This window comes from Myotis davidii, unplaced genomic scaffold (assembly GCF_000327345.1).
Source record: "Myotis davidii unplaced genomic scaffold, ASM32734v1 scaffold18, whole genome shotgun sequence".
In the NCBI taxonomy this organism is placed as follows: Eukaryota; Metazoa; Chordata; class Mammalia; order Chiroptera; family Vespertilionidae; genus Myotis; species Myotis davidii.
The window spans coordinates 324,542-334,730 of NW_006292696.1; positions in this window are offsets into that span (position 1 = coordinate 324,542).

Genomic DNA, 10,189 nt, shown 5'->3' on the forward strand with positions numbered 1-10,189 from the left:
CTGCTGATCATGAGGAAAGGTGAAGGCCTGTGTTTAAAGCAGGCATAAACATCACACTCAAGAAATCAAAAGGGCAGATACTAGTATGCAAATTTATTTATTTTTCTAATATAATTCAATTTTCTTTCTGAGTCTTCCTCTCTTCCAAAAAAAAAAAAATTAGGCACACAAATTTAATTTTCTTTTAAAATTTGGGACTTATTTTTTCCACTCCAGGTACAAAATGAAGCAATGCATAATTTAAATGCCATCTCAGGACTATTCCTCACTCTGGGTTCTCCATTCCCCTTCCTCCTGCAATGGCACCTGGGGATGGGGTCGGGGTGGGGGTGGGGGAGGTATGGCATCATTGGTTTGGGGAGTGAGGGATATCAAAGCCGTGGGCTGGAATCCAGAACCTCACTGAGCTTTCTTGACCCCAGACCTGGGCACCCTCCACTGCCCTCAGCTGGATGTGACTCCCGCCACCTGGTTTGTGGGTGTGGCACTGGCATCCACTACTGACATCCATTGACGCCTGTGGACTCTGATTGGGAGATGTCTGCAATCTAGGGCATTCCCAGCCCAGCCACAGTCCTTCTGGGCTGTCAAACCATTCAGCTCTTCCACATTTGCCTGTGGGGCCCTGGAAACTCTCACTAAACTGAGGTGACCAGAGTTCCCCCAACTCCCACCTCCACCCTCACCCCCAGGCACCTCCTTGGGGCACTGCTCTTCTACTGATCTGCCCTGTGGGCAGGAGAGCCATGTGCCTTGCCAACTGTGAGGCTCAGGCCTTCCCTGCCACTTCCCAGGATCCACCCCCTGTTCTGCTATCTCTCAAGCCTTTTGAAGTGTTTCCACCTGCCTCCCACCCTTACCTCTGGTTTATATGTACCACTCCCTGTCCTGGCCTGGCAGGAGTTTCCCTTATTTCATATTCTAATCATCCTAAATCCATGGCAAATATATAATCTATGCTGCGATTTTCCTGGCTTGGCTCCAATCTGGGCCTAGATTTGAGACATGTATTTTTCCCTTCTCAATAAGATAGATTTTTGTTTTGCTTTTCAAATAAATAGTATATTCCTATCAGATTATGTTTTGCTTAACTATGCACTATAAAAACTTGAGGTACTATTAGGGGTTATTTGAAATAAAAACAACTGGCTTAGTGTTTTTAAAAAATATTCCCAGGAAACATTCAAAATGATCAAAGTAGTTATTCTCAGAGATCTGAGTCATTCGAACCATCGTTCAGTTTGCTATATTTGATAAATTAAGAGAAAAGGCAGAGGTAGGCCACTTAATATTTATTGAGTATCAACAATACCTAGGCCCTGTGCTAGGTGTTTTGTATTCTTCACTCTCTTTAATCCTCATAATATTCCCTTTCTGTAGGTAGCATTCCCACTTTACTGAGGACGAAAACAAGCCTCAGAAGAGATTATATAACTTCTCCAGGTGATCTGGCTAGAAGTGATGACGTCAAGATTCACACTCCATGCAGCTGGTCCCAAACCCCATTTACTTTCTCATTGTCTCCGTAAGCAAATTGTCAACCATTGAATGTTCTGTATGTGTTATTTATAGCATATGGAGAGCCTTGCAATGATCAACGGCCACAAGGTATTTATGACTGTTTTGCTAGGGAAGTAAGCATGATGTACTAACCCTAAATGTTAGTACATCGATGGCTGTACCTGTGCTTTTCAGACCTCCTGTTGGTCCTGGCTTTGACTGGTTTGTTATCTGCAGGTCTGAGCGTCACTGGTCAGACGGCGAGATTGTTTGGAACCTCAGTCCTGGGTTGACGCAGCATCTTTGTTTACCAACAAAGGACCAATGATGGCATTATTGGGGAAATTAAACCTGCTGTTTGGTGAGCTGCTGTTCAATAGTTTCCAGGAGAGCGTTACAGTGAAGAGGGGGCACTGTCGGTACCCATAAATACGGGTTTTCTGCATGGCCCACCTCAGAGGAAAGGCTGCGAGTCACTGTTTCCAGAAAAGAATTGGGGTGGCCTATGATGACATAGGTGAAGAGCTGGAATGATAGACAATGTGTTCTTCATGTATGGGTGCAATCCAAAATTTAAATGCACTCATAGTCCATAAAATGTACCTTTGAATCATTTAAGTTACATATCATCTGCCTGTATATATAAGTATAGATACATGTGTGCATGTATGTGTATGTGTGTGTTTTATGGGAGTTAGCATAGTTTAGAAAAGAACGCTGAATATAATTCAGGTTTAAATGCCAATATTGGCTTTTCTAACAGCACACTACAAGTCACCGAACTTTTCTGGGCCTCAGTTTTCTTAGGGATCCGATTTAGTGTTTTAAATAAAAAATGTTTAGACCTCCTTTAGTACCGGCTGATTCGTATTAAACGTAGATATGCCGTATGCCTTTATGATAAGCTGCCGCATTCAGTTCTCCCGGAACTTTCATCTGTTCCCAGTGCACCTTTGCAACACTTACTGCAGATGAAATAAAATAATGCCTTCTATAATTTTATTAGCTCTGAGAGATAGGGAGGGTGCCTGTCTCATTCCTCACTGTCTGCACCTGGCTCAGTACTGGCTCCTGTTTTTTGTTATTGTTTTTGATGAATTAACAGATAATAAAAGACAATAATCTGTGACAAATTTTCAAGTGGCATGGGGAGCCTTTATAAAACTAGAAATGACTAAAATTAACCCCCAAAATAAAGAGATATAAACCGCCTAATGAATCAAGGGAATACTTGGGGAAAGTTTTAAAGAACTGTTATTGTTACCACAAAAAAGAGAATTATTATTACAGGTAATTTTTCCTTCAAATTTTTACCCAAAATCTCCATGTTTTTAAATAACAAGAAAATGACTTTAAGTCGTTATTTTATTTGGGATTATTCTCAACTGAGTCTAAGCAAGTAGAATTCATCCATGTGGTAAGAGGATTATTCTCTGTGATTAAATACAGTTCATCCTGCCATTGCAGAACTGGGAAAATTCAAAGAAAACTACTCAGGCGATAAACAAAAGCAGAAACCATAACAAACGACGTGATAAAATTCTATTCGCCTTTGACAGAAAGCAGACTCATAATAAAAGGAAAAATAAGTTGTTTTCTGTCCTCCAGGAATTCAGTGTGATTTTTATATTAAAAAGGTGTAAAAGACTATTATTTAACGTTCGAGAATATTTGATAAAAAATAATGAATGTTAAAACCATCCATTCTATGAGCAAATGACTTTGGAATGATGTCTGTGAGCCAGACACTCTGGTTAGTGGAGTGCATAAGGATGAGCCCGAATTCAGTAGTCATAATCACCATCGAAATCATTTTCGTAAGAGCAGACATTTCTTGGGCAATCCTTACATGCTACAGCTGAAAAGCTTCCGTAGCAGTAGTGACCAGGAGCTTCTTAGTTTTACTGAAAAAAAATATATTTTAAAAAATCCAAATATTTATATAAATCTAGGGTCACTGGTGGCCAAGGTCCTTGGCCTTGTTGTTGTGGGCACTGTGATGGGCCACCCAGACGTGCCATCAAATTCAGGTCTGAGACACTGACATTTGCTACCCCAGTGCTACCCATTGGCGGCTGACAGCTGAGTCTTTCCTCTGGGCAAAGGGAGCAGCCTTGCCCATGCTTATGCCCTTCCCGGGTAGAGCCAGCCCACATCCAGTGGGTGGTTAACATAGAGGCATGAAGGCCTTTCTCCCAGCTCCAGAGCTCCCAAGGGGTGGGCTGAGGTCTTCTCTGTGAGACACTGCGGCCCACCTGCTCCATCCACTTCCTTTCCCTGCACAGCTCAGGTTCTGAAGGACACTCCAGGCCAATCTCCATCGCAGGCTCTCTTTTCCCAGAGAACCCAAGCTATGTCACTTTGGAGGAGTCCCATCTAAAAGGGGGAAATGGCCCTAACCGGTTTGGCTCAGTGGATAGAGCATCGGCCTGTGGACTGAAGGGTCCCAGGTTCGATTCCGGTCAAGGGCATGTACCTTGGTTGCAGGCACATCCCCAGTAGGAGGTGTGCAGGAGGTGGCTGATCAATGTTTCTCTCTCATCAATGTTTCCGACTCTCTTCCTCTTTCTCTAAAGTCACTGAAAAAATATCCTTGGGGGAGAATTAAAATATATACACACTTATCTTAAAAGATTCAAAACTTATTCAGATGTGTATGTAGTAAAATGTCATTTAAGGGCCTCTTTCACTCTCCCCAATTTTTCTTCCCAAAAAAGATAACTTTTGTCAGTAATTTGGAATGCAACTTGATATCATTATATACTGTTACTGTCCCTCTCTCTTCCTCTCTGTAAGAAATCAATAAACTACATTTTAAAAAGTAAGTAAAAGGGGGAACTGGAGCTAAGCAGCGACAGCTGAAATGAGACACCAGAGAGAACCCTGATACCCCCCGTGGCTCCCCAGTCCTCCTCTTTGCCTCAACCTTCCTATTGTGCCGGGTCACATATGGTTCCAAACAATCTCACCGTCTGACCAGTGACGCTCAGACCTGCAGATAACTGCCCAAATGTGGGCCTGCTGGGCCAGAGTAGGAGAGGATTTTATTCCCATCATACTTTTATTAATTTAGGGGAAATTAGCTCAGCCTTTTAGCAGCCCAAACATCCAGATGCTCTGTCAGAGCTTGTATGCAGCAGAGATTCCTACATCACTTTCTGTCAAGCCAGCTCCCCCTCTTTCCATCCAAACATTGTTTGGACTTCTCAAAAGGCTGCCTCAACTTTATGACTGGCAATATTTCTTACCCCTGTAGACACATGGCCCTACCGTGAGCCAAGAGCGGGAAGAGGTTGGGCAAAGGGAAGTGGAGAGGTTTTTGCAATTTATAGTGTGAAAATAGTAAGTATTTGGAACAGACTTTTCCCCCAAAGGGTACCCGTTGTTCACCCATCCTATGTTCAGGCCCCTTGAGAATTGCAGAGGACATCTCTTTTATAATGGCTCGGAATTTCAATGGCTCCTGTTTGGAGCTTTCAATCTGATCTAATGTGTACTGTGCAAAAGTCCCAGAGACATTCACTTTGCCAGTAATGTGGCTGTGTGGGACCATTAGATGCTCTGGGGATCAAGTCTCACTGAGAGAATTGAAGTGGTGACAGATCTAGAGTGAGTTAATTTCCTTTAGTTTCTAACTGTGCAAAGTCTGGAGCTAGATGGGACTTGAGAGATCATCTGGTGCTCGAATGGCACACACTCCACTTCCCCGACATTCCTGCCCTAAGAGCCCAGGGCAGACATCGCTAATCAAACCCCGTGCGTCTGCACACAGAGCCCCTGTGCTGACACTTTGCCAGATCTTCTTCCCCAGGGCCCAAGTGATGTCTGTAATTCTCAGCGCACCACAGCAGACAGCTACCACCTAATTGGTCTGGCAAGCTAGATAAACTTAATTTTTTTTTCCCAGTCACCCTCCTCTCTTAAAGGGGTGAAATCATTGACCCAAATTTATATTATGATTAGTATGTGAGCTTAAACGCCTGATCCCCAACTCAGTGCTCTCTCCATCTGCCCCTTTCTGAAAACTTTTCAACCATTATAAGCCTGCAAACTGGTCAGGTATATAGAAATCTGGGCCCAAATTTAACATTACTGAAGGCTACATAGCCATTCCTCACGATGCTTGTGACATATATGGGATCATGGAGGCCATCTGGAGGCAAGGTAGCCAAGCCTGGCTCCATACCACAGGGCCTCACACACTTCAATAATAATAATAATAATAATAATAAAATGCTAAGACAAATAGGAGCATGTACGCAGTGACTCATAGCTCTAAGCTAATCCTACAATGGCCCCACCTCACTATTTAAAAACATGAGATAGAGAGAGAGAAATATAATTCCATGTATGTGCATCTATTTGGTAACCATAACAACAAGCCATAAATGGGAAGTGACTCTGGACAAGTGGTGTTATTTGATGTCCAGGCCAACCATCTGGCTCCTGAGCTATCACCTGCACCTGGGGCCTTGAAAAGCAAGTGGCCCTTAGGAAATTTGGACCCTTGAAAATGCTTAATCTCTCCAGCACCAGCATCATTTTCCTCCTACCAGGAGGATGGCAGAGATGGAGGGAGGCTGGAAAACACTGGCTGGCATGAGGCGCCCTGGGAACCAGTCAGAGACCACAGGGTGATGCGTCAGAATCCAGGAAAAGGTGGGTGGGATGATCGCGTCGTTCTTTCTCCTTGGCACAGAGAGAACTCACCTGAGTCTCCAGCCTCCACTCCAGAGGGACTGAACGCCAAAGTACAATAGACCTTTGGGACAGCAGACACAATTCCAACACTTAACATGTGTGAATGAGGCCCAGAGAGGGGAAGAGATCTAAGAACACACAGCGAGAATGGCTGATGTTTCCAAGAGCAGGTTCTTTGAGGAGTAAAAGAAAGAATCTGGAAATATGTAATCGTCAGAAGCCACAGTAAACTGAAACAACTCACCCAGTGAAAACCACGTGGTTCTTACAGAGCTGCTCACCACAGAAAGCAGACATCCCATTCCCAACCCCAAGCCCGCCCCCGCCCCCTGCACTGGGTCTCCCTGCTTTTAAGCTCTGACCCTTACTGAGACATAATGCTAGTTTCAAGGTGACTCACTTTGGAAACAGTCTTTGTGACTCAGCCTCTCTCTCTAACCACTAGCCCAAGCTCCTCAAGTCTTCAGGGGACTCGACTACATCTACACAAGCTGGCAAGACAGGCGTCCTCCTTGCATTAAAGATAAATAGGTGTTTTGTGGATTAATGATCAATTGCAAGCAATAAAAGATGAAGTAATTCATAATTAAGCACATTTTCAGCTAAGATTAATGATCAAATGCTCTATCCCTTTTAATCTTCCTAACACCCCCATGAGTAAAAACAATTATTCTACATTTTCAAGAGATGGTAAGTAACTGGAAACGGAGTTTTGGATATGGTTAGGTGAGGAGCCCAGTGGGCAGAGCCAGGATTTAAAGTTAAGTCATCCTAGTTTCCTCTGTCCTCCACCCTTGCTTCCCAAACCCCACACCCCACGTGTAGCATCTTCCACGTGGCCAAGGCACAATTACCTTGGTTCCTTTATCAACACAACAGTTCAGTGGACGGTTGGAGGGGTATCTGTCACATTAAGCAGACAAACAAACAAAGACAGATTTTAGAGATAGAAAATCCATACTGCCTTGGGGAAATCACAGCCTGGATGTGAGCCTCAGTCTTCCTCATCTGTACTATGGGGATAGGAAGAGCATCTACCTGATAGGTTTGCCATAAAGATGAAGTGAGATCATGTAAGTGAAAAGTGTTTTGTATAAATTGCTAAGTGTCATTCAGTGAAAAGTGAGTAAGGTCACAGAGAACGACAGAAATGGTAAAAGGACAAGACAAAAGCTTACCCAATGAGCGGGGTCTGGTGTGAAACCATTACTGGGTTCATAGCAAGTAATCATGGTAATATATGAGAGCTACAAAATACCAAAAGCTTTATGTAGCATAGGTAGAGTTTTCTAGAAACAGTTCTCTTCACATCAATAACCAAAAGCCATGGCTTGAGTTTCCCCCTGCGCCCCCTTTATTCAGCATCGCCATTTGTAGTTCTCAGGCTCTCATGTATGTTAGAAAGTTGCAGCAGCCTATGTTAGACACTATATCTATCTCTTTTTTTACGTGGAATATAAAACCGAAAGTAACAAATGAACAAAGAAAAACAAATGAACAAAAACTCATAGACACAGACAACAGTACTGTGGTTACCAGAGGGAACAGGGGTGGGGTGGGTAGTAAAGGGTTTAGAGGGTCAAACATATGGTGATGGAAGGAGATCAGACTGTGGGTGATGGGCACACAATGTAATATACAGATGATGCATCACCAAATTATACACTTGTAATACATGTAATTGTATTAACCAATGCTGCCCCAATAAATTTAATTGAAAAAAACTCTATCTAATTCTAACAACGCCCTACTGCAGGAGGTGCTGTGTGGTTATGGAAACTGAGGCACAAGATCTGTGAAGCCTGACTCCATGGCCAATATGTGAAGGAGCTGATTTGAACGTAGGTCTGGTCAACCTCTCAGACCCACTACGTACCTGACTTTCCCAAACAAATTTCACTGCACCACAGGTGGAGAGCAGAGCGCAGTTACCCCCTCAGGAAAGAGCAATGTTTAGCCCCGAGGAGGGAACCTGAAAAGTCCTTCCCGAACTCTAAGGCTGCCCTGAGGAAGAGGATGGGCCCACCCCGTGTCTCCGGGGTTCACCTCAAACGACTTTCTCTGCCCGCCCTGCGCGGCTCCCCACGCTGCTCTGAGTCAGCCCTCGGGCTCTTTCTCATTTTTCTCCTTCACATATTTCCCACAGTGCTTTCCCTGAACTTCTTCTTTCCTTGAATCCTCAGCTCACCCTGGGACCCTGCCTCTCCTTTCTCCCCAACCCCACTTCCCAGTTTTCCTCCCAGCCGCTGACGTGTCCCTGAGTTAACTGAACAGGGTGACCTAGACTCACCCCTTCAGGTTAAAACTGCATTTCATCTTGGAAAAAAATATATAATAAAGTTCATGACTATCAAGCAACATATTGAATACTTTATACCTCAAAGTATTAATAAATTGTGCTAATCAGGCCTGGAAGGAATCACGTCTACAGTGACTTTTATTTAGAAGGTCCTGTGCTCACATCTATGCGCTTCACAATGGTAAATAAAATACGATCCCTTTCTTCCCAAATTTACAGCCTAGAGGTTGGGTTGCTGAGATGAGTGTAATAACAGAAATAATCAGGCAGTCCCATTTATTAAAACCATTAGCCCTGTGGGAGAGAAACATAAACAGAGGCCCAGTTATCCCACTAAATCATGCAAACAACCAAAACTTGAACCTCGGTTGAACATTTTTACTTATTCACTCACTCAACAAATATCTCTTGAATTCCTACTATGTGCCAGCCATTCTTCCAGGCTCTGGGGAAAGTGTGGTGAAGAAGGCAGGCAAATTCCTTTCTCTCTTGGGTCTTATCTGATCCAAGTTTATATGATGTAAGGTGGGCAGTGATAAAACTGAAGAGAAACGGCAGAGCCTGGGTCAGAAAGTAGCCAGTGGGGGAGGTGGGGACCTGAAGCCAAGAGGCCCAGGACGACCTCACTGAGAAGTGCCCAGGTGAAAGGGAGAGGAAGTGCAAGGGCCCTGAAATAGGAAGGAGCTTGTCATCTTTGAGGAAAGGCCGGTGTGACTGGAAAGCTGGAGGAAAGATCTAGAAATCAGGTTGGGGAAGCAGAAAGGACAGAATGCTGGGCTCCAAGGAGTCTGTATTTTCTTCTGCATGTTTTGGGAAGCTGTAGAAGCGTTCTGAGCGGAGAAATGACATATGTGATCTGTGTTTTTAAAAAACGACCATGTCACTGGTCGTTACCCAAGCCGTCTGTGAGAGACGAGGTGTCTAAACTATCTGGGGTTTTAACTGATGGTTGCCAGATGGGAGGGAGGTTGGGGGTGTGTGTGAAAAAGGTGAAGGGATTAAGGACAAATTGGCAGTTACAAAACAGTTATGAGGATGTAATATACAGCATAGGGGATATAGTTAATACTGGTGTAATAACATGTATGGTTTCAGATGGGTACTAGACTTAAGGGGGCGGACGATCTCTTCATAAGTTATATAAATGCCTAATCACTATGCTGTACACCTGAAACTAATGTAATAGTGACTGTCCACTGGAATGGAAACATTAAAACAAAAATAAATAAATAAACTCACTGGGGGTTCAGGGCTTCCCATGGCTCATCTGGGATGACTTCATTAAGGCGTGACTGTGGATTGCATTATAGAGAAGACAGCTTGGCTCACAGGAAGGGGGAAGTCGTGGCCAGGGTGGGTAACACATGATGCAGGCAGAAGTCAAGGAGCTGTGTGAGTTAGCATTCCCCAAAGCTCCTTATGTGAGCACCAGTTTCCAGGTATGGGCATGTTGTTTACACAAGAAAGGGTGAGGAAGCCGGGGAGGCGCTCTGTTCACCAGAAGCCTTCTCAGAGCCTGCGGGGGTGCTCATTGGCATCTGGACTCCTCCAGATGGGGCTCACATTGGCAGGGCTCCCCAAACTTATTTGACCACAGAACCCTTCACATGAAACACAGTGTGAAACCCCAGTTTCACGGCTTCAGCTTAAAACCAGCTAAGACCTATTTGGAGATGCAAGCAGGGATGT